Source organism: Arvicanthis niloticus, chromosome 22 (assembly GCF_011762505.2).
Source record: "Arvicanthis niloticus isolate mArvNil1 chromosome 22, mArvNil1.pat.X, whole genome shotgun sequence".
Classification (NCBI taxonomy): domain Eukaryota; kingdom Metazoa; phylum Chordata; class Mammalia; order Rodentia; family Muridae; genus Arvicanthis; species Arvicanthis niloticus.
Window position 1 is genome coordinate 38,453,953 of NC_133429.1, and position 24,525 is coordinate 38,478,477.

The following is a 24,525-nucleotide window of genomic DNA, read 5'->3' on the forward strand; positions in this document are numbered from 1 at the left end:
GTCAAAGAACTGTTGTAAGAAAATGTAACTCTCGGGGACTAGAGAGATGGCTTGGAGGTTAAAAGCACTGACTGCTCTTCCAGAGGTCCTGAGTTCAATTCCCAGCAACCACATGGCGGCTCACAACCATCTGTAAGGAGATCTGATGCCCTCTTCTGGTGTGTCTGAAGAGAACCACAGTATACCGTACACATACATTAAATAAATAAATAAATCTTTAGAAAAAAAAGAATATGTAACTCTCAGCCACAGAACGACACTTCTTGTTTAGTTAAATTACACTAAATAATGTTTTCATAAATAATATTTAGTAAATCATATTAAATAATGTTTTTCCTTAATAACCCCATATTACCCCAAGCTTAAAAATAATTTAAAGGTGAGATAAAGCAACTCCAAACTCATTTAGAATATTAAATGTCGCCGGGCGGTGGTGGCGCACGCCTTTAATCCCAGCACTTGGGAGGCAGAGGCAGGTGGATTTCTGAGTTCGAGGCCAGCCTGGTTTACAAAGTGAGTTCCAGGACAGCCAGGGCTACACAGAGAAACCCTGTCTTGAAAAAAAAAACAAGAAAAAAATAGAATATTAAATGTCTGTGTATGTATATTTATGTGTATATATGTGTGCATACATATATTTATAATTATGTATATGTGTATATATGTATATGCATGTATATGGTATGGGTGTGTGTATGTGTGTACATATTTGGAGGTCAGAAGACAACTTGTGAGAATTGGTTCTCTGCTTCTACAATGTGGGTCTCAGACACTGAACCCATGTTGTCAGACTTGGCAGCAGGCACCTTTACCTACTGAGCCATCTTTCTGGGCTTTCCTAACTCATTTTTGCAGAGACAATTCTGCTTCAAGGAAATAAGCTATTACTAACAGCATTGGGAGAGAAAAGGCTATCAAAGTGTTTTCCAAAGGAACTGGACAAAGTGCTTCACTGAGAAATTGAAATGTAATTCTCCTCAACCCGAGCAGGCCATTGAGCAGAACTTAGAAACTGAGGTGAATCTGGACCTCCTTAGGCTGTCTGCGACTTCTAAAAGATGCAGCCAGGCAGTGGTGGCGCACGCCTTTAATCCCAGCACCTGGGAGGCAGAGGCAGGTGGATCTCTGTGAGTTCGAGGCCAGCCTACTTTACAGAGCTAGTTCTAGGACAGCCAGGGTTACACAGAGAAATCTTGTCTCAAACAACAACAGAACAAGGAAATAAATGAAGCAATAAGAAATACAAATGCCAAATATGTACACGAAAAATATCAACATCACCGGGCGGTGGTGGCGCACGCCTTTAAACTTGGGAGGCAGAGGCAGGCTAATTTCTGAGTTCGAGGCCAGCCTGGTCTACAGAGTGAGTTCCAGGACAGCCAGGGCTACACAGAGAAAACCTGTCTCGAAAAAACAAAAAAAAAAAAAAAAAAAAAATCAACATCCTTATTCATCAAGAAAATATAAGTTAAAACTACATTGAAATTCTGTCTCATCCTTGTCAGAATGAATAGCATAAGAAAAAAATAATCGCAAATTCTGGCTATGATGTGGGGAGATAAGAATCCTTCTTATTCTTCTGGTGAGAATGTAAGGTATCTTGGCCTCCACTAAAATCAGTATGATGATTTTTCAGGAAAGTAAAGATAGAACTACCACGTGCCCTAGCTAAACCACTTCAGGGTGTCCATCAGCACGTGCGTGGGTAAGTGAGGCACACACACTGAGCTTTGTTCACCTGTAAAGAAGGATGCTATTTGCTAGGAATTAGATGTAACCAGAGATGGCCCACACTGAGGAGCGTGCGCTGGTCTCAGTGACAAATCTCATTTGTCAGTCCTGGGTTTTATATGGATACAAGAAAGTGGAAGTGAACCAGATAGGGAAAGGGTGTGGCATTTCTATGAGTATAGGAAGAAGGGGGGAGGAAAAGGAGGAGGAGAAGAAGAGGAAGAGTAGGGGGAAGAAGAGAAGGAGGGGGAGGAAGAAGAGGAGGGGGAGGAAGAAGAGGAGGGGGAGGAAGAAGAGGAGGGGAGAAAAAGAAGGAAGGGGAGGAAGTAGAAGAAGAAGAGGAGGGGGAAGAGGAAGAAAGTGAGGGTCTGAGGGCTTGTGTCAAACTATACCACACCCTTCAAATTGTGTTTATGAAACTCAGCACTGTGACAATGAGTGTATGCCTATAAAAATATCCACGTAAGAATTTGTACTTAATTTGTAATAATCTTTCGATTTTCCACAGAATTTACAAAAATCAGTCATTGAAATCAGAAATGCTGCATCATATATGGGAGACGGAAGAAAATTATTCTGGACTCTTCAATGTGGTAATGGGGAGAAAGGAACTGGCCTGGTTACAAACTTCAGTGAGCACATATTCCTTTAAGTGATTTACATTAGAAATATCTAACATATGTCTTTAATTCTTTTCTTCATCTCTCCTTTAAATTAGCTGATCAGCTATATCATGATAACAGAGGCTTTTATTAAGTTATGATTTCTCTACTTGACCCACTCATGACTCACCTGACTTCCTCCTTGGGGCATACCTTGCTAATATTTCTACTAGACACCAAAAACCATGAAAAAACCCCTACAATCCAGTTCTTAGGATTGTCACACTGTTGGCTTATTACATATTTCTGGCTTTGTCAAGGGTGTTTACGTTAAAAGAAAAAAGAAGGAGAGTAACAATACCAACCAACCAGAGCTCCCAGGATCTAAACGACCAGCCTGGGAGCACACAGGGAGGGACCCATGGCTCCATCTGTATATGTAGAGGAGGATGGCCTTGTTGAGCATAGGTGGGAGAGGAAGTCCTTGGTCCAGTGAAGGCTGGATGCCCCAGTGTGGGGGAATTTGAGGTCGGGGAGGTGGGGGTGGGCAGGTGGGTGGGGGCACATCTTCATAGAAGCAGGCAGAGGGGGGATGATATAGAGGATTCCTGGGTGGGGGGAAATGGGGAGAGGGGATCACATCTGCAATGTAAATAAAATATCCAATAAAAAAAGGAAAAAAAGAGAGAAAAAAGAAAGCAAAACAAAAACCAAACAAATAAACAAACAACCCCCCAACCAACCCTAACCACAACTCTAGATATTTCAAGTCATGAGTTGATCAGATGGACATGGGGTTATCCAGAAGTTCACCTGGGCCTCAAGAGATCAGGTAATTGAAGCTCACACTCAGACCTACTGAGAACTCAGAAGCCCCCCTCTCTCTCTCTCTCTGACTCAGCCTCTCTCTTTCTCTCTGACTCAGTCTCTCTCTGTTGGCTCTGGTGTCCTGAAGGCAGGGAGTTTCAGGAAGGAAGGCTGAGGGCTCCTTAAGGGAACAATGGATGCTGCTGCTTTGATCAAGATAGCGACTTAGAACTGGAGTCATCTCCTTTATTTTTTTAACCTAAATTACATGGGTTGAGTCAGAATATCTATAATCTGTTGCGGAATCCTTTTGATTTTCCCCAGTTATGTGATGATGATATAAGACAGGAAATTACAATAACAGAGATGCTCTGGGTTATGATATTTACTTATACATACACACATGTGCATATATATACATATATATACATACATACACATACATATACACACATGTACATATATATATATATATATATATATATACATACATATGCACACATATACACACATATACATACACAGACGTACATATACATACATACACATATACCCCAGCAGGATTTGAGGGGCTGGTGAAAACAGGATATGCTTTAGATGGTAAGAGGTGTGTGGGGTTAGGTTATGTGTGGGAAGATGCCGGCCACATACCACATGTTTAGCAATTTTTGATATTGTTCCTCCAGGAGATTTTTCACTTTCATTTGAGAAACCAGTCTTCCATTTCCATTATTGTCAGCCCATGTTGGTTTGGTGGAGGTGACTCACCCTCCGTGTCAGGGAATGGCAAGTGACCTAGATTTAGCCGCCCACCGTCCCCTTTGTCAACACACCAATTTCCTGATAGACAAGACAGTGGACTTAATAGTTCTATGTGGCCTTAATGAGACTCAAATAGGAACCATGGTAAAACAGAATTGATTTTCTCCTCTAGGGTCTCGACACAGAGATAAGGGTTTGGTGGTGCTGACACCACGAGGAAGAGGTTGGCAGAGGGAGACTAGACAAGGAGAAAGGCAGGGTAGCTCTAGTGAGAAGGATGGGAACATGAAATTCCGGTAACAGTTTTTAAGCTTGATCTAGTTACGGCTAAAACCAAACGGACCTTTCAATTGTGCAACAAAATGGCCCTCTTTAAAATGGCTTGACGTAGTTCTATTTACAAGCCAACATAGCAGTCAGGAAAGAATTTCATGAGCACGGAAATATGATTTAATAATGTTCCGGTTTGAATGTTTTCCCCCTGAAATAACCCGACCGCTCACATAGAAACCTCTGGTGTTTATAGCAGAGGCACTCACTGCCTCCCCAAGTCCAGTGGCTACACCCTGGGAGGCAAACTGACAAAAGAAATAAATTAACAGAGAAAAAAAGGGAAAGATTTATTTGCTATTACTATTTTTATAGGACCCAGTGTACTTTGTAGGAAGAAGTGAGAATTCCTGTGGGTTTGAGAATAATTCACAGTCTTAGCCACAGATCTTGCTACAGTACAGAGCAATAGACATGGAAGGCAAAGGGAGGGACTTGGCTGTGAATGAAAAACCCTGGGAAAGGGGAACAGACATGGGGGAAGTAATGGAAGATCAGGGTTACGGCAGGAAAGGATGCTTGCACAAACTCATCTTTTTTAATGTGTGTGTATGTATGAGTGTGGGTATATATGAGTGTGTATATGTGTGTGTGTTTATGAATGTGTGTGTGTGTGAGTATGTGTGTGTATGTATTTTTATGGTGTGTATGTATATGAGAGTATGTATGTGTGTGTACATGTGTATATGTGTGTATATATATGTATGTGTATATGTGTGGTGTGTATGTATGTATATATATGTGTGTTTGTATACTTGAGAGTATATGTGTATATATGTGTGTATGTATATGTGAGTGTGTGTGGTGTGTGTATATGAATGTAGTGTGTTTTTTATGCATGTGCATGTGTGTATGTGTGTGCATGTGTATGTGTGTATACGTGCATGTATGTATATGTATGAGTGTGTGTATGTGTGGTGTTGTATGTATGTGTGTATATGTCTGTATGTGTGAGTGAATGTATGTGCATGTGTATGTGTGGTGTGTGTGCTTGTGTGTATGTGTGTACATGTGGATATGTGTGTTTGATGTGTGTATGTGTATGTATATGTATGTAGTGTGTGTTTATACACATGTATGTGAGTGTGTGTGGGAACACGTGCACGCACACACACGTTTAGGACAAGCAACTTATTACATGGGTGCTGGCATCCAAACTTTGGCTGGGATTGCTCAGCAAGTGCTCTTAACCACCCTGGGAGGCATCTATCCAACCCCTGAATGACACGTCTTGGCATAAACACATGGTCCTTGCTCTTCTCTTGCTGGTACAAGAAGGTCACCTTTCCTTTGGGAAATGTATACACTTGTTTAAAGTAATAAAGACTTGGGAGGCAGAGGCAGGCGGATTTCTGAGTTCGAGGCCAGCCTGGTCTACAGAGTGAGTTCCAGGACAGCCAGGACTACACAGAGAAACCCTGTCTCGAAAAACAAAACAAACAAACAAACAAACAAAAAGTAATAAAGAAAAGAAGAAAGCCCTTCCTAGATGTACCATTTCTCAATCTAATCTCAGCTCAAAATAACCAGTATGCTAAGGTGACAACTCTCAGAGCGGCATGTTCTGATTCTCCTCACGCCTGTCTTCTGTTTTCTCAAATGGAGGTATACAAATATCTGGCCTTGTTCTCTATTGGCAATTTCTGTTAGATACGTCTATGTGTATACCTCAGAATGAAAGATTACACGTGGGAATTTAGTGGCTAAGACTTTGTAAGAGTGGTAAATAACATCGTGTAAGCTTAAAAGGATTCACTGTGGATTAGTGCTATCCTGTGATTATGTGTGTCTCCCGGGGTCCGCTTTGATTAGAGTAGTGGTCCCCAAGGTTGTCTGCTGGGAGGTAGTGTTCGTTTGGGAGGTAGGACCTAGTGAGAGGTTCTAGGACTTGAGTAGTGTGCCCTCAGGGGTGCTGAGACTGTGAGAAGTTAATGGAACTTAATATCCATCTCCTTTTTTTCTCCCCCATCTGGTAATGTAGTCTCTCTCCCCTCCCCATCTTTTTCCTCCTCCTCTGTCTTTCCTTCCTCTTCCTATTATTCTCTTTCTCTCCTCCCTACCCCTGCCTACTTCTCACTCCCTTCCCTTCTCCCCATCTTTCCCCATACTACAATATACCGTCACGTATCTTCTCCATCAGAGCCCAACCCAGTGCAGCTGCCCAGTGATGACTTTCAAATCTCTAAAACTGTGAGCTAAATCAGTTTCCCCTTGTTTGTAGGTAGCTTGCCTGTGATTTCACCATGAAAAGCTGACTAATAAAAATAATCTGTAATAAACACACACAGTAATACTCAGATGTATTTTGTGATAAACAGAAGACATCACAGAGTTTTGTTCAGAGTCATTAATGAATCAGTTAGTCCAGTTCATACTACTCTAAGAAAGCAGAAACCTCCATTCAGACACCTGTGTCTTTACCAAATAATCTGCCCTCCTGCTGGACTTACTTCGGATTTAGTTCATGAAGATAGGCTCCAAAAATCTTTAACTGAAGCTTAAAAATCAAACAATTTAGATATCCAGCTTTTATTCTGAATTACAGAAATACTCCCACTTTATTTTGAAAAATTTAAACAAGAATCATCTCAACATTTTTTTGTTTTGTTTTGTTTTTCTTTTTCTTTTCTTTTTCTTTCTTTTTTGTTGTTGTTGTTTTGTTTTGTTTTGTTTTTTGAGACAGGGTTTCTCTGTATAGCCCTGGCCATCCTAGAACTCACTCTGTAGACCAGGCTGGCCTCGAACTCAGAAATCCGCCTGCCTCTGCCTCCCAAATGCTGGGATTAAAGGTGTGTGCCACCACTGCCCGGCAGTTTTGTTTTGTTTTTTATTAAAGATTTATTTATTGTATATATGTGAGTACACTGTGGCTGTCTTCAGATACACCAGAAGAGGGCATCAGATTCTAGTACCAAAGGTTGTGAGCCACCATGTGGTTGCTGGGAATTGAACTCAGAACTTTGGAAGAGCAGTCAGTGCCCTTAACCACTGAGCTATCTCTCCAGCCCCAGTATCTATCTTAAAAGTATTTACTGTATTTTTTTTTCTGGTAACTCCTTACAAAAATATTGAGGTGGTTTGTCTTATACTATTTACAGATTTTTTCTAAAAGTGACTTCCCAGTTTTCTGTAAGTACAGTGCATCTTCCCTCCCCAAATCCCAGGAGACCTGGTAGACTTTATAAATTTATTATGACATTCAGGTGCTCCCTGAGTATTGAACCACAGAAATAATTTTCTTAATAGTACAAAGTAGTTGATTGTGTGTGTGTGTGTATGTGTGTGTGTGTGTGTGTTTTCTTTGAAATAGGAAGACAAAGTTACTTGTTCCATGATAGTTTGGTTGTATTCTGAGACGACAGCTTTTGGATCTAAGAGGTAGATAATGCTGCCCTTGAGGTTCTGTTCCATACTATTCTAAATGAGATACTTTAGACACATGTAGCCTACCTGGTCCTTTGTCACTCGAGATACCTACACTTAGGTGTATTAGGTGGGGTCACCATCACACTTGGCTTCATAGAACTGGTCCTAAATGATTTGAGCCCAAGATTTGCTTTGTTAGCCTGCAGCCTCTCAGATTCCTGGATGGAGCTGACATTAACAGGTAGGATGCGTGAGGAGACCCATGGAGTAGTCACAGGAACTCTTCTGGACTGGCTCCTTCGGGCACAGTGGAAATCTAAGAGCTTGACCTGTAGAAATAGAGTTTCCATGTGGGAGGTGGGAAGTGGCATTTGGGACCCTGGGCGCTGCTCAGGATTATAGGAAGAGCATCGCTGAACGCCATTAGAATGTTATAAGGGAAGAGGAGGGGGAAACAGGCCAGAAGGACACTGAATACAGATCCATCTGCTTCAGTGCTAACAGAAGGGACGCCAAGTCACAAAACGGACAGAAAAACGCCGAGTTTAGAAAAACACCACTCCCACTTCAGTACCTGCCCTGAATATCTCTTTGCGGTCATGTCTGAGTTTTCCTCTCTCCTACATATGGAGGATAAGTGTCATGCTGAGAATGCTTATAGATCAGTAGTAAAAATAAATGAGATTGTTCAGGTTGATATAGAGATTGTTCTTGTGAGAAACTCCGTGATTTTTCTCATTAATGAAATGGAGACTATGTCCATAAAAATTCCCCCAAAAGTTTTCTTTGTATTGGTAGATATAGATTTCTCTGATTGCTAGACCTCTGTCAGAACTCTATTTACAAGGTCCTAAGTAATTTAGTTGTCTGGCAGATAATATTTGGAAAAAGCGATTGCCATGAACAAACAAACAAAACAAAATGGTACAGACAAGGTGATTTAATAACTCATGTGCCAATTTTGTCCTATGGTGTTATTAATTAACTTTTAACCTATGTAGGCCAACTTAGAATCATTCTAAAGAGTGCATGAGCTCTGGAACAATTAGACAAAACCAGATATGTAAACTCTCTCCTCACAAAATAGGACTTTCCATAATCCAAAGTGAAGAAAAAAAAGTCAAGACTCTGCAAAGGTCTGAGATTGCCTCCCTGTGCCCCAGGAGTCTGAGTCATCTCTAATAAAAGACATTCTTTAATGTTGGGCAAAGACTTCTTGCCAAACAGGTCAGTAGAAGGCAGAAAACACATTTTGGAAGGTGTGCCTACAAGCCCAGGCAAGCCGAGCTCTGCGAGCGATTCTGTACTAATGTTGTAGTAGTAACATCAAAGACTCAGGGGTAGCGTCTACAGGAAAGCACGGTGGAAAAGCTGTCCCATCAAGGAGGATACAACTCACAGAGCTCTGGACAACATTCTTACTTAGTGGGAACTGCTTCAGAAGCCCAGGAAGTGGGTTGTGCCCACGGGCTCAGGACAGGGTATTTAACCACACGATCCAGACTATAGTGTTTCCACAAATGTGAATGTCCATGAGTGCACAAAGTGGTTGGTTTTTAGAAATTAAAGGGAAGGCTAATATTCTCTTTCAACATGCTTTTTTTGAAGTTATTTAGGTCACTTTTGAATTTATGTATGAATAGCTACAAGAATTATCGATCAAGTGAACCAGTGTTTAACATTTATTCCCAGCGGATTATTTTCCTCGTCAACATCTTTGCTTTCTTCTCTAGTCTCCTTTTCTCATTCTCCCAAGATCTGCATCCTCTGCTGTGGGGGCCTCGATTTTGTTTCATTTTATGTCATACAGACTCGGCATCACATGATGACATTCACCTGGAGTCATAACTTCCTTCCGTGACCGCCCCCCCCACCCCACAGTGTTTCATCAAACCATAAACATCAAGAAGGATGATGGTGGCGTGTACATGAAGCTTTGCAACTATGTCCTGGCACCCACTGTGTGCCTGGCCCTTAGATTAAGACAGTCCAGGTACATTCCGACTAGGACTGAATCACTTTTACTTTGATCAAACTACTGGCTTATCTCTCTGTTGCAAAATGCAGTGATCCAACTGGTCTCGACTCCCCGGACCAGATTTCCAACAATGAACCTCCAATAAATGCATTCTTTGTAATTCTAGGTCTGTGTGCTAGGTCTGTGCTCAGGCTCCTGGCATCAGGACCTGTCCTCGGACACTGTGACTAAATTATTCTGGGATGTGTGTATTTCAGTAAGAACTGGCATTTGTTATTGTTTGCATAAATGTCTTGACCAATTTTTAAAAATTGTTCCATTTTTTTTCTAATCCCAATTGCTGGTAGTTAAAAATGATGTTGATTCAGAGTGAATTTTTGGAGCTTCTTTGTCTCATAATGTTGGGTTAGGAGATTTTTTTTTTTTTTTAAACTCTACAGGTCCTTCACTTATGTATTATGATTCTTGAGTTGCTGTTTTTATGAGATTCCTCTGTGTGTTTATGTGTGTGCATATGTGTATATGTGTGCGTATGTGTGTGTATATGTGTATGTGTGTGTATGTATGTGTGTATGTATGTGTGTATGTATGTGTATGTGTGTGTATGTGTGTGTTTCCAATGTGTTTCTTGTGCTTTCTCCTTGGCTCTTTGCCTTTTGATTGTTTCGTCCTACTCTGGCTTTTTGTGTTGTTTTTTTTGTTTGTTTGTTTTGTTTTGTTTTATCTTATTTTATCATTCCTTAGGTACCTGTTCTTTTTCTAACAAGAGACAGGAAGAAGCTGGATCATGATGAGAGGGGAGTTGGAGAGAACTTGGAAGGAGCTGGGAGAAGAGAAACCATAATCAGGATATACGGTATGAAAAAAGTCTATTTTATTTTTTATTTGTTTTTCTCTCATACATTACATCCCAACCATAGGTTCTCTTCCCTCCACTCCTCCCAACACCCCTCCTCCAGATCCATTCTTCCTCTGTTTCCTTTCAGAAAAGAGCAGGCCTCCCAGGGATATCAACCGAACAGTGCATAACAAGTTACAATAAGACTAGGCACATGCCCTCATATCAAGACCGGATGAGGCAACCCAGCAGGAAGAAAAGGGTCCTAAGAACATGCAAAAGAGTCAGAGATACCCCCTACTCCCACTGTTAGGAGTCCCACAAGACTACATGACCATAACCCACGTGCAAAGGACCCATGCTTCTGTGCAATCTTACCGAATATTCTGTGAGGTTTGGAATTGACAGTCTAATTAATATTGTATCTCAGGCGTACCAACATGAATGTGAGACAGAGCTTTCAGAATGCCCAGCGATGCTGCCCCCACTGTCACCGGCGCTCTGGTATGTAGGCAACTTGATCCAAGCTGCAGGCTATAAGATAACCTACAAACTTCTTTGAAAATATTTTGTGAAATTTATTTCTTTTTTCCTTTTTTTCACAAGAAAGGGGCAACTATTGCTAAAATATTTTCATACCTGATTAGGGGAAAAAAAAAAGATACTCTTTGGCTTTAAACTAGCCAGCACGAGGGAATTTTCTGGAACATTAAACAATTATTGATAGCCAACTATATTGGGTTTGCTTAAATGAAGGCCAGCATAAATCAACAAAATTGTCATATCTAGCCAAGAGCAGTGACACCCAGACAATGACTTTCTCAATAGGCCCTTGCCCTGAAGGTTAATCTCTTTTGAAAAAAATGAAAGTAAAGCAAGTCCACGTTGAGACCAACTCAGAAAGTGCAAAGGAAGTTGGGCCTTCCAGACCATGCACTATCCCCAAGCAAAGCCCGTGGCACGGGCTGTGTGTGCACACTTGCCTCTGGTGCTCTCGTCACCTGACTATAAAACCAAAAGCAACACGTTAAAATAAAATATTACCTTTGGCAAATATCTTGTAATTAAACTGTAGAGTCAAAGAAGCAACTGTAGTAATATAAGAAGTAATGTGTGAATTCCCTCTGCCAGGGAACAGGGGTTCCAGAAAAGGCCACTAAACAAAAAAGGAAAAAAAAAAAAAAGAAAAAGTCTACACAGCAAGGGGATCCAGGCAGGGTAAGGGATAAGGGCGGAGACCTCTCCTCCCATCTCCTCGTTCAGGATCCACCTATAACTTAGCAATGAGAGGTCCGAGTACAATCCAGAAGCACGGCAGTCAGTATTTGTAGCCTATTGTGTTATGAGCAGTTGCTTAGATTGACAGTGGAGTAATATTATGATAAGCATAGAACATGGCGTGTGCCCGTTTAGCACATGTTTAGCCCCTCTGAGCATTGATAATAGAACTGGGTGTATCCAGCTAGTGATGGCCAGGTATGCTGATTATTCCATGTAAGATGACAGAGACTGGGAAGTGGCAAGGAAGAGGAGAGAGGGGGGAGAGAGACAGAAAGAGATCCAGAGAGAGAGGGAGGGAGAGAATGGGGAGGGGGAAAGGGAGAGAGGGGGAGGAGAGGAGGAGAAGGAGAGAAAGGGAAGAGGGAAGGGGAGGGGGGAAAGGAAGAGGAAGGAGAGAGGGGGAGGGGAGGGGAAGGAGAGGAGAGGGAGAGGGAGGGAGCACCATAGTGGTGCACTGATACCCACAGTGCTTAGCGAATTCATAGCCCCCCTTTGCATGGAGAATACCCTTAGCTCTCTGTCACCATCTTTGAAATAAATAAGCTACTGTTTACATCATTTTGGGTAGATTTTAGTTTCCTGTGGAACCCTTATTGTCCTATCTGATGTGTCCTAGATTTCATGGATGAACTACTGTTAGGCCATTGTTTCTTGGTACCGGGGCTTTCTTTAAAGGCATCAGAATTGTTTTTCAAGTATTGGCTTTGAAATCTCATGTCATACTCTGGCTCTGCTGTATCCAGGATGCTGGGTTGAGGGAAATTTATTTCCACCCAGCAGCGATGTGTACAGCATGTCTCTTGACACAAGACCAGTGCCTACCATGCATAACTGTGGAGATAATTTCATGAGAAAACACACATAAAACAAACTTGACTCAGCACTTAAGCACTGTGGGCATCAAACAAACGTTCGAATTAACCACTGGACGCAGCAGCCCGAGTGCCCCACTGCAGGCTTGGAAAGATTGAGAACTACAGGGAACGGTTAGACGTGTCTCCTATGGAGCCATCTGGCATTGATTTTTCAGCTGCACATCCTGGGGACTCAGAAGGACCATAAAATAAAAACAAGGGAAGCAAGAATTCTCTTCTGGCCGCTCAACTGCTGAAATAAAGGGACCTGGCATTTTACACCCTCTCAAACAACGTGTAGAAAGAGGACCTGTGGCTTGCTTGGTAACTGTGGACGAGGGGCATTTGGTGTTCCAGAGGACTTTCTACTGTCCCTTAACATTGTGATCCCCTTATTCTCCGCATAACCCGCAGTGGTGTTTTATGAAAGAATTAGCCCCAAGTAGGTTTTGCAGCAGTAAAATAGTGTGCTGTGCTAAGGGCTCCCACACATGCCGAGTGTGTTTTACTATAAGGCAGAATGGACAGGCAAGGCAGAGGCGTACAAAGGGAGACTGGACAAGTGTATATTGGCTCTTCTCACCCCTTCTTTTCTTAAGCATGTATATGTTTTCTGAGTGTCTTTTATCAGCTAGAAAAGTAATTTCTTGTGAAGGAAGATGTTTTGGATTGTTTTTCTGATTATGAGATAATACATGTTCACTACGGAAGATGTGCAAAGTACATTAAAGTCGAACATTTTTAATTCTCCACAACTGAGAGGAACCCTATCAAAACTCGTAGGGAAGGGTGTTTCTCCCCCTCCCACCCCCCCCCCCTGCCCACACCTCAGTGCAGACTGGGAGATGTTTTAGAGACAGATGGTCTTCCCTTCCCCCCCAAACAATAAAGGGTTCTCTGTGCTAACAAAGCAAGTTTTTTTAAAAACATAAAACAAAATTTTTATGTGTATTATTAAATATATATTTCAACATATATGATTTCAAACTGTACAGTCAGTCACCAGAAGCAGTTCTCAATAATCCTTTGAGCCTTCCAACACCCTGGGTTTCCTGTGCTTGGTCTGGATTGGCATCCCATAGGCTGTTAAGTTGCTTCCCTCTTTGTCAGCACCAGCCTGTCTTTGTCCTGTCTGGTGCCTCCTCTATCTTCTTTGCACAGGCCTTCTGAGGCTTGGACTCAGGATAGTTGAGGAGAAGATTCAGCAGACGACCTTTCAGCTCTCTCTAGCTCCTTCTCCTTGGCTTTCGCTTCTTTAGCCCTCTTCTTTCTCTTGGGCATGGCCCGGGAGGTTCCAGGTGATCACAGGCGCTGAAAACCAAGATGTTGTGACTCACTGCTTGGTCTGTCTTACTGTTTTTCTTGTTTCTTCACACCGCTCCTTCTGCTCACTCTTTAGCTGGCTCCTGAAAAGTAGGGTTCATATAAAAGAACCTTAGCTTTAGAGGTCTTAAGGGAAAATGCCCCATCCGGAGAGACACAGCTAAAGCTACAGCATCAAGAATAATCCGTTCTGCCTAGTGGTTGCCAACAGTTAGACCAAGCAGATGCACCATCGGGGTGGAACTTAATTCCTTTGAATCTTAAACCAGAGCTCAATTTCAGACATAAATCCTACGGGTCTTTACATGATTTTTACTTTACAATGAAAGGATTGTCAACTTGAGACTGGAATTTCTCCTCAGGAATTTGATGATGGGGGCTGGTTTGTATGAGAGAATATTGGCACTGCATGTCGCTAGGTCATTACTGCAACACTTGGAGAGTCTTGGCTAATCCCTCTGCAAAGCCTCTGCTGAGTTGTTCTCATACAATGTGTGGGGGGGGGGGGGGGCGGGGGTGTGTTAAGTGACAAATGGCAACGTGTTCCTTATAATCCAGATCTGAGATTCGGTTCCTTAAAAAATACTCCTGATACCAGAATGGCTGCTGCAGCTTCCCAACCACTTTCTCCACCTTGACCAAGAAACTTGCTCCCCAAACCCACAGGGAAACGAAGTCATGCCAGAGAGCCAGAAGAGTAATGGGCAGCCCATGAGTCCCATAAACATTTCACTTTTCAAAAGCTCATCTCCGGGTATATGAAAAAAAAAAAAAAAAAAAAAAAAACCAAACAAACAAACAAAAAAAAAACATTTCTGCTCATCTATTTTCCAAACTGCTATATTCAAGAAATGCAAGTCTGGAATGAAAACTGATGTAGCTCCCAAGGACAGGAGGATAGTGACTCAAGACTCCCCAGGAGCAAAACCTGGGGTTGTGCAGTTTCTTAGGGGTGGAGCATCCTGAGGACAGCAGTGAGGAGCTGTGATATGCATTTTACCTTCATGCAGGCGTGCAGTTTCCAGTTGCAGAAAGGAACGAATTCTAAACCTCAGACAATGGCTTTTGTTTTTAATATTGCTTCACTATTTTGTGACACACACACACACACACACATTCACTGTGGTGGTTTGAGTATGCTTGGCCCAGGGAGTGCCACTATTAGGAGGTGTAGCCTTGTTGGAGTAGGTGTGTCACTTCAGGCTTTAAGACCCATGTCCTAGCCACCTCTGAGCCAGTCTTTTTGCTGTCTTCAGATGAAGATGTAAAACTCTCAGCTCTTCCTGCACCATACCTGCCTGGATGCTGCCATGTTCCTGCCTTGATAATAGACTGAACCTCTGAACCTGTAAGCCAGCCGCAATTAAATGTGATCCTTTATAAAAGTTCTTGGTCACGTGTCTTTTTATAGCAGTAAAACCCCAAGACACACACAAGTATGCAGGTATGCACACATCACATCCATACACACACACACACACACACACACACACACACATGCTATTGTGGCAGGCAGTTTGATCACTGGTTATAGATTTTAGCATATCGTTGTGACACATTTTCTATATTAGCATCAGAGACTATATGACAATGCCATCTGAATATTTTGGGGTTTGATTTTTTGTTTATTTAGAACAAGGTTTCTCCATGTATCCCTAGCTACCCAGGAACTCACTCTGTAGACCAGGCTGGCCTGGAACTCAGAAATCCACCTGCCTCTGCCACTGAGTGCTGGGATAAAAGGCGCAAGCCATCACACTTGGCTTCATTTGAATTTATTTTAAGTTTAAGTGTTCCTATGGAAATTTATGCATCCAGAAAGAAGGACAAAGTTGGATGCAATCGTAGACCATCATCCCAAGTGAGTTACGTCAGTCTCAGAAGCACAGACAGCACGTTTCCCCTCATAGATTATGGAGACATAAAATCATGACTGTGTATATGTCACGAAAGAGAGACAAGAGATGACGTGGTGGCTAAGAGCATCCTACAACCTTGTGTAACTTCACTTCTGAGGGATCTGTCGCCCTCTTGTGGCCACCTCAGGCATTAGATATGCATGCAGTGCACATACACACATGCAGGCACTCATACACTTAAAACAAGGATAAATACGTCTTTTTAAAAGTAGAAACAAAATAGTCTAGAGGAACAAAGGAGGCTATCGAGGGGGAGAAGGAAGCAGGGCTGAGGGAGGGAGCTGTGCTCAGTGTATTATACACTTATATAAATGTGTCCTTTAGAAAGCCAGTACTCTGTATAATGAATATACAATAAAATTGGAAATGATTCTTTAAAAAGTGTTAAGAAATCTCATGGGATATTATATGCCATTTACAGTCTTCGTTTTCAATAATTTCGGGGGAAACTGCTTGTATCCCTTGAATTTTATCATCGAGCTTAATTTTAAATAAGCAAATATTAATAAATATTCATTTAGAGTCATCCTTGTCAGCTATTCCTGAGAAGTGTGCAGTTCTAGTTGCCTCTACATTTGTCTGCTAGGACTGCTGGGGCAATGACCACACCCTGAGTGTCTCAAGCAACAGGTAGTTACTGTCTCACGGCTCTGGAGGCTGGAACTCCACACCAAAGAGCTATCAGAGCAGGCGCTTTCTGGGAGCATGGAAAGAGCGTGCCCTCTGTGCATCTCCTTCAGCTGCTGGAGCCTGCTGCCAAGCTTTGCTATCCTTGGCTTACCAGAAGCCTCCTCCTCCTCCTAACTCCTCCCACCTCAGCCGCAACCATGCTTGACCCTGCTTACCTCTGAGATCAGATAGATCGTGTGTGTGTGTGTGTGTGTGTGTGTGTGTGTGTGTGTGTGTATGTGTGTGTGTGTGTGAGAGAGAGAGACAGAGACAGACAGAGACAGACAGAGACAGAGTGTGGGTATTTCCCCCTTTCACAAGGATAGCAGATGGAGTGCTGTCTTACTATACTCTGAATTCATGTTAAATAGTGCATTGATGTAACCCTACTCCAAAATGACGTCAGATTGAGACATACTCAACATCAGGTCTTCAACACAGGAATTTGACTCAGAGTCCTTATCATATAGCGAAAGAATAAAAATACCCTTCTCTCCGACAACCGCGTCACACATTCAGCTGTGGTCCCCTTCGTAAGGGAACTGGAAAGGACGCTGAGGAAGCAGAGGCATGGAAAAAACCAAAAAAACAACTTTCCCTGAACTGTCATAGCATATCAGTTAATGCCAAGGCATCTGAAGCATCCTCGAATATAATGTCCACTGTCTCAGGGAGGCACAAATGACAAAACTGAACTTCAAGGAGATTAAGGAGCTGGGATCAAATATGGATGCGTGCTCCTCTGCAAAGGCTGGGCACTTTCCTGAGGTGCTCCTTGCTCCTCTGTAAGAGGTTCTGTGTGATCAAAGGCAAAGCAGTGCACATAAAGGAAAGATAAAATCAGCTCAGGGAAATGCCCCATTGCAGCGGTTCTCAGCCTTCCTAACGCTGTGACCCTTTAATACAGTCCCTTGTGTCGTGGTGAGTCCAGCTGTACAATTACTTTTATTGCTACTTTACAATTGTCATTTTGCACAGAATGATCTTGCTACATTCAGATCCCAGCACCCCTAACTGTAATTTTTGCTTCTGCTATGAATCCTAATGTAAGTCATTTTTGGAGACAGAGGCTTGATCCACGGTTTGAGATCTGCTTCTTAGTAAAACAATTGGCTTCTGCTGCCTAGAGCAAAACCTGCAGACAGACCAAAGCAACCAAGACATCTCTGACAGGGTGTACGCAAAGCTGCCGTCCTGTCCAAGAAGTGACAGCAGGATTTTACTTCCTGCAGTGAATGGGAGATAATTTCTAAGAGATAAGAAAAGAAGAGGCAACAATCTAATTTAAATATTTATGAATGTCAGGCATTGAAAACCATTTGATTTGAGACCTTAAGCCTGGTGATCGAGGTAATATCACCTTGCAACTTTCTCAGCAGCAGCAGGCAGTGGTTACTGCCAACACGCCACACTCTGTGCCAAACACTCTTCCTGGTTTAGCTCACTTAAGCCTTACAATAATCCCAAGAGCTATGGGTAGTATTATCGCCATTTCTCAGATACTGAAGTAGAGAAACAGCCCAGCTCTGAAGACCACACTTCTGAAGCAACGTGACCCGCTGCTTGTCACCAGAGCAAAACTCCAAAGGTGAGCTCTTGTGCACAAAACTGTGCTTTGTAACTAGTTGCTTTTCGTTGTGGAATTATAGTGGCTCCAGAAAAGGATTTGGGGTATAGGAAATCTGAATTTGAATCTTGGACCTAACCACTCAACTTCCCGACCAAATGCAAATTGCCTTGGGTCTCGTCTGTCATTTTCAGAAGAGTATTAAGAATGCTTTTTTCCACAGGGTTATGATGGGGAACTTTAAACGCAAATCATGATTGCTAGTCTATATGGAAGACCTGTTACATTTCTTATTTACAAGCAGACACAGCACTCCTTTGAGTTGCATTGATACATTTCCGGTTTTGTCAACGTGACTCCTCGGCAACTTCCCACCTCAGAAAGAAGAGGCTTTACTGTGTGCTTCTGGGGAGGACGGGCACCTGCTGGAGTAAGGAGCCTGCTGCTGCTCCGGTCTCTTTCCCTCCTGGAGAATGAGCAGACTGTTCACAAAAGAGAAAATCAAAAGGATCAGTGAGCACAGGAAGTAAATGTTCCACGTCAGAGCAATGCAAAGCAAGAGAGAGCACATTGAGATGTCATCTCATGCTGGTTAAAATGGCGGTCATCAAGAATACAAACAACAAGCACCAGCAGGGATGTAAACGCTGGACCTTACTAGTGGGAATGTAAAGTAGTCCAGCCTCTATGGAAATCAAGCTGGAGGTTTCTGAAAACAAAACAACAAAACAAAATACCCAGACCTGCCACATGACCCAGCTGGACCACCACTAGATATGTACCCAAATGAGTCCCGATCAACGGAGCACAGAGACATTTTGCACATCAATGTTTAGTCCAGCACTGTCAGAGTAGCTAAGTTATGTATCCATTGCCAATCTAAGTGTCCATCAACAGAAGACTGGTTAAAGAAAACTGTAGTGAACTTAGACAATGTACTGTTTTCAGCTCTTAAAAAAAAATGAATAAAACTGGGCTGAAGAGATGTCTCAATGGTGTTTGCAGCTCTTCTAGAGCACCTGAATATGGTTCACAGTATGCACGTTAGGTGACCCACAACCATTGGTAACTCTAGCTCCAAGGATCTTCTGCTGGCTTTCATGAGCACATGCACACACCAGCACACTCAAACTCACACACGTGATGCACACACACACACACACACACACACACACACACACACACAAATACTAAAAGAAGGGGAAGAAAGAGGAGGAAGTTGCATAATTTGCAGATTATATGCAATTAGAGATTATTGTATTAAGTGAATTCAATCACTTCAGAAAAACTAGCAGCCCGTGCTTTCTCATTTGTGAGCTCTATCTCTCTCATAGACACGTAGATATCTGTACACTTGACACAAAAATAGAATTAAATTATCTAGGGAAACAAAGGGACTTAGGAAGTGGCCAAGAAGAGAGAGAACAGGGGGATACATTGGGGAAATCTGCTCAAAGTACATTTACATACATGCGTGAAATTGCCTCGTGTAACCAAGCATAGCACAGTGACAGCAAGCAATGAGAAGGTAGCTTCATTAGCACCCAGGGAACTTAGTTTGCATATCTGAACTGGAATTGTTTTTCTCTGAGTAGGGGAGACACCCCTTTCGAATCTCTCTTGGTTGGCTCTGCTCATGCTACAAGGTGGAGGAAAGAGGACTCAGCCAAAGAAACAAACTGAAGGAGGGAAGCTTCTAGAGGCGGACAATTCTTCAAAGCATCCGTCAAGGCAGGGGGGGCTGGTGTTAAGCCAGCCCCCCCTGCCTTGAACATTCTACAGGAGGCCACAGGCTTGTGACTGAAGCCTCCTGTTAGACTAAGTCTTACTTCCTCACACTGTAGCGACAAGCTCGTGGGGATGGATGGTGGTAGATCCCTCAACGAGCCTTTACCATATCCCAAGTTGTATGGAGCTCAGAGTTGGTTGGCATTACACAAATGTTTAGCAGGGGTTCAGAAGAGGCCCGAGATCAGCACACTCTGCTGGGAAGTGGGAGTTAGAGAAGAGAGAATTGCTGAAAGGTTGAGGGTCAACTAGCCTGCTGTAAACATCAGTGGACAATAAGAGGGACTCCATGTCAGAGAGGAGGAAGAGGACCACACCCCAGGTTATCCTTTGACTCCCACATATCAAGGGATCTGCCGTCATACACAGGCACATGCACACATATACTATGAGACACAGAAACTAACTTCCCGCAAATGACTCATTACTTATTTAGGATATAACTGACTAAGAATATAGATAGTATTCATAAGTGAGGGAAACTACCAAGATAAGTAAATTAGAATAACATTGTTTGGGGGAGCTTGAGGTATTCTTCAGTCTGAGTTATTCAGAAAAAAAGAAAAACAGAGGCAATGCACTTTATGGTTCTTCTATGTTAGTAGAAACTGTATCCCAAGAATGAAGGGATAAGAGAGAGAAGAAGAAAAAATGGGGGGTGGGTTGGGAGCCAACGTGAGACTATACTGTCAGGCTGAAAGCTGATCTCCAGGACTGAGTGTTTAAATCCACAAGCCTACTTGGGTCCCAGAAACTATTTCCAAAAAGTTCATCCAGAGGGAGAAAAGGAGAATTTATTGGCTGTTTGCTTTTGTGCTTGTAAAAGCCAAAAGAACAGCCATCCCAGATATAATCTTGCAGGTCTAACCTAGACTCTCTGCTTGGCTTCCCCTGGCTTGGTTTACCCAATACTTTTCCAAATCCAAAGGACCAGGAACACGACATAGGGGAAGAGGACTTGCCTAGCATGAATGAGGCACAGATTCAACTGAGAGCTACACACACACTCACATAAAAATTATTCTCATAGCTTCTTTTGATTAAGATCAAGTATGGTTTCCCAAGCCTGAACTCTGACACTCTTGATTATAAAGTCTTCTAACTGGCCCATAGCATGGAGGATGAACATGAAAACCATGACTACAAGTAGTCAAGTTGGAGCTCGTACTGCAGAACCCCAACAGAACTGAATGTGGGCTTCCTTGTAACAGAGGACACCAGACTTAGAGCCCTTCCTCTCAAATTAGCTTACTACCCTACTCAGAGGACGCAACTTGATTGTTGTGACTTGGTTTCCTAATTCACGAAAATGTAGGAAGAAACATTTCGTCTTAGGAAGAAGGGAGACACCATTGGACTCAACACAGGAAGCAGGGAGCATGGGTGATGAGCAAGGACCTCTTTTTCTGTCTTCATGACAAATCCACAGGACAGGTGGCACATCATCGTTTTGTGGGTGAGAAACCAAGAGCCTGGAATTACATGGAGTTGCCAAGGCCACATGTGAGTTAGCTGTATCCAACCTCCAAGCCCTTTCTCTTTCCTTGTCTCCTTTCGAAAACAGATTTTTAATTTCGTGAACAGCGTATGACTCATGAAGATTCAACTGTTTCTGAGAAAGTTAGTGTGTCCTTGGAGTAATGTCTGCCCCATTCCCAACTCCATAGATGAGTTCCAATAGGCTCTTTGAACTCATAAATTCTCTGGCAGGAAAAAGAAAGAAATACATGAGTCTAATGACATAATAATTTACTCCAAACAATTCATTTGCTACCCAGTAAAATAGCACCAAATTGTGAAATATACGTTACCACCGAAGACACAGAGCCAAAGAAACCATATGTAAGGAAGGATACAAACAGGTTCAGACAGGACAAGTGTCTTGCTGCTGGTAACTAGAGGCAACAGAGTCCTGTTGATGTCCATGTGAGAATGTGACTCAAGGATTTGTGTGGCTAGTCTTGATTATAGCAATCCTTTCTATAATCATTCCTGTGGCTTAACATGGCACCGTGCGCTGTGCAGGAGACTGTGTGTACTATGTCATTTAGCCCTAATGATAATCCTCAAGTTTATCTCTCATTTTATTGCTGAAGCAACTGAGGCTTGGGGCCAGCTGACAAAGTAGTGGTATTATCAAGGTTCCATCCAAGTTGCCAGATTTCAAAATGTCTGTCTGCTTCTGACTGTCTACCTACCATCTTCAAGTTCAGAGGACCGAGTAACAGAAGAGAGTCCTACCTGCTGTGAAAGCTGTCCATACCTAGTACCCTGTACCCTCTTCAGTTCATCTCCCACCCCCTTTTGCCCAGCACCTAGCCCCGAATAACATGATTTCCCAACAAGACATTGCTGTGACCTTCTGTGCATACTGTTTTGTTATTCGAGGACATTCTTCTGTTCTTTTTCTAAACACTAAACAATTCTCATCTTTTAGTTCAAGTATCACTTCTACCAGGAAACCCAAACAGCACACCCTATCACAAACACCTCTTCTTTCATTAGGGACCTGCCATGTTTTCCCACAATGCTTTGTGTTACCTTCCCTAAAGCACTTAGCAAATAGATTCTAAATATTTGACACGTGCTGTTTTCCTGCACTTCACAGTGAGCTTCTGGAGAATGGAAGCATGGCTGATATATAGTCACATCTCTGGTGTCTAAAACAAAAAAAGGCATGTGACAAATAATTGGTGTGTACATATATTTTAGTGTTATATCCAGTGATGCACCTGAGAGGGGATTCTTCAGTTTCTTATGTGTTGACTGTCCCCAAAGAGTCACCTCAGTCACTCCCTTTGCTGGGTTACTTTCCTTACCCCCAACTTCTTAATCTGCAGTTTTGACACAACAGGAAAGAAATATGGCAGATAAGAGTAGGAAAACTGATGTCAAGAAAGTTTGAAGACATCAGGAGCAGAGACATTAAAAACCAAATGTCCCTTCCCGTTGGGACACCCAGATTCATCTCACCTGTCATTATTGGGCATTTCTGTACATAAAGTAAGAATAAAGAAGAAAGTAAGAAAGAAAAGGAAGCTGCAAGCCATTGAGGGAGCACACAGGGAGTTTGGTAGGTGAAGAAAAATAATGACAATATCCTAGGATATGTGGAAAAAAATCTGTATCATTCTGAAGTTTTAAGGAGCAAAACTCAAAATATTCAAAACCAACCACACAAAGCAAACATATTTAGCAGACAGTGGTTGCCCCACTGTGCATGTTCCTCTCTGTTCAGTCACAGATCACCCAAGGGAGAGAATCTCTTTATCTCAAGTTTGCCAACATGGATTTTGTTCTGACAGTTCTGAGATGGATCAACATTCTTCAAGTGATGTTTCACATCCCATGACACAGACGTTTGGTCCTCTAGACAACGTTTTTAAAATGTTCAAGGAACAGAAGCATGCAATTTGTGTTCACTAAACATTAGACAGGAAAAAGAGAGCATGGTGTGACGAAGAGATGAGCATGCATTTCAGAAATGGCTTCCATCTATACCAGCTTATCTAGTCACTACTGAATACTGGAACGTAATAGACACAGTTGCTATTTATTGAGACCTAGGCTGTTTTGCCAATCAAAGAGACCGGTAAGAGAGTGGGAAACAAGCCAAGGGAGGAAGCTAGAATATTCTTCATGATTCTGTTATGGCTTAGGAAAGCCCTTCAGCAGTAGTGACATCTCTGTGGCTAAGAGGTCTGGGGCCTAAAATAAAGCCAGGGACACAGCCTTCCAGCTGACAGACACTGTATATATCACTTAAGGCTGTAATGAACCCAACCCAATCTATCTTTCTAGAAGATTCTTCATTAATGAGAAGCAGAGAAGCTAACAAGGTATAGCAGGAACACACAAAAGTCCCCTATTCTATTTTTTCAATCAAGAGAGAGAAAAAAAAAAAATAAATACTGTTACCCATGACTGGAGTAGTTTTCCAAACTACCAATCCGAACTTCCAAACAGTGACTCCCGTGATCAGAAATTCACATGAAAACATCTACCTGAAGATTTATTTTTCTCTTTAATAACAAGCAATGGTGAGTGGAAAAGTTCCTCCTAGCCATGGGAATGTTGGGCAGGATCTGTGGTACAGGGTCCATCTGTAGCTTGCTGTCCTGGCTAGTTTTATGTCAACTTGACAAAAGCAAGAGTCATTTGAGAAGAGGGAACCTCAGCTGAGAAGAAGCTGTCATAAGAGTGGCTCATAGAAGACCAACAGTGTCACCTAACCTGGACCCTTGGGGGCTCCCAGAGACTGAACCAACAACCAAAGAGCATACAGGGGCTGGATCTAGGGCCCCTAGATGTATGTAGCAGATGTGCAACTTGGTCTTCATACAGGTCCCCCAACAACTGGAACGTGGCCTGTTTCTGACTCTGTTGCCTGTCTGTGGATCCTGTTCTCCTAACTGGGCTGCCTCATCTGGCCTCAATGGGAGAGGATGCACTTAGCCATTCAGTGATTGATGTGCTGGCTGTGTGTGTATGGGGATGATACCTAGTGGGGGCTCACCTTTCTCAGCGAAGGGACTGGGGGTTTATGGGTAAAGATTTGGAGGCGAGGGGAAGCTGTGATTGGGATATAAAGTAAAAATTAATGGGAAAAGAATAAATTCTATTTGGTAATCTTAAAAAAAAATGCCCTGTAGGCAAGTCTGTAGTGTATTTTCTTAGTGATGGATGTGGGACCACCCATTGTGGGACCTA

At 42.5% G+C, this 24,525-nt stretch overlaps 2 long non-coding RNA genes across 2 annotated transcripts in view; both read left to right on the top strand.

Annotated features, from left to right (window-relative positions):
- LOC143436206 (uncharacterized) overlaps positions 1-15,257 on the top strand; it is a 102,366-nt gene extending 87,109 nt beyond the window's left edge. The window contains exons 5-8 of the long non-coding RNA XR_013106373.1: positions 2,240-2,363; positions 10,321-10,432; positions 10,845-10,918; positions 15,129-15,257. This is a non-coding gene — a long non-coding RNA (uncharacterized LOC143436206). The remainder of the gene's footprint in view (positions 1-2,239; positions 2,364-10,320; positions 10,433-10,844; positions 10,919-15,128) is intronic.
- Positions 15,258-17,704: 2,447 nt separating this feature from the next.
- Positions 17,705-19,012, top strand: LOC143435717 (uncharacterized). Its single transcript, XR_013106180.1, has 2 exons — positions 17,705-18,048; positions 18,251-19,012. It is a non-coding gene; the product is annotated as an uncharacterized LOC143435717 (long non-coding RNA).
- The last annotated feature ends 5,513 nt before the right edge of the window (positions 19,013-24,525 follow it).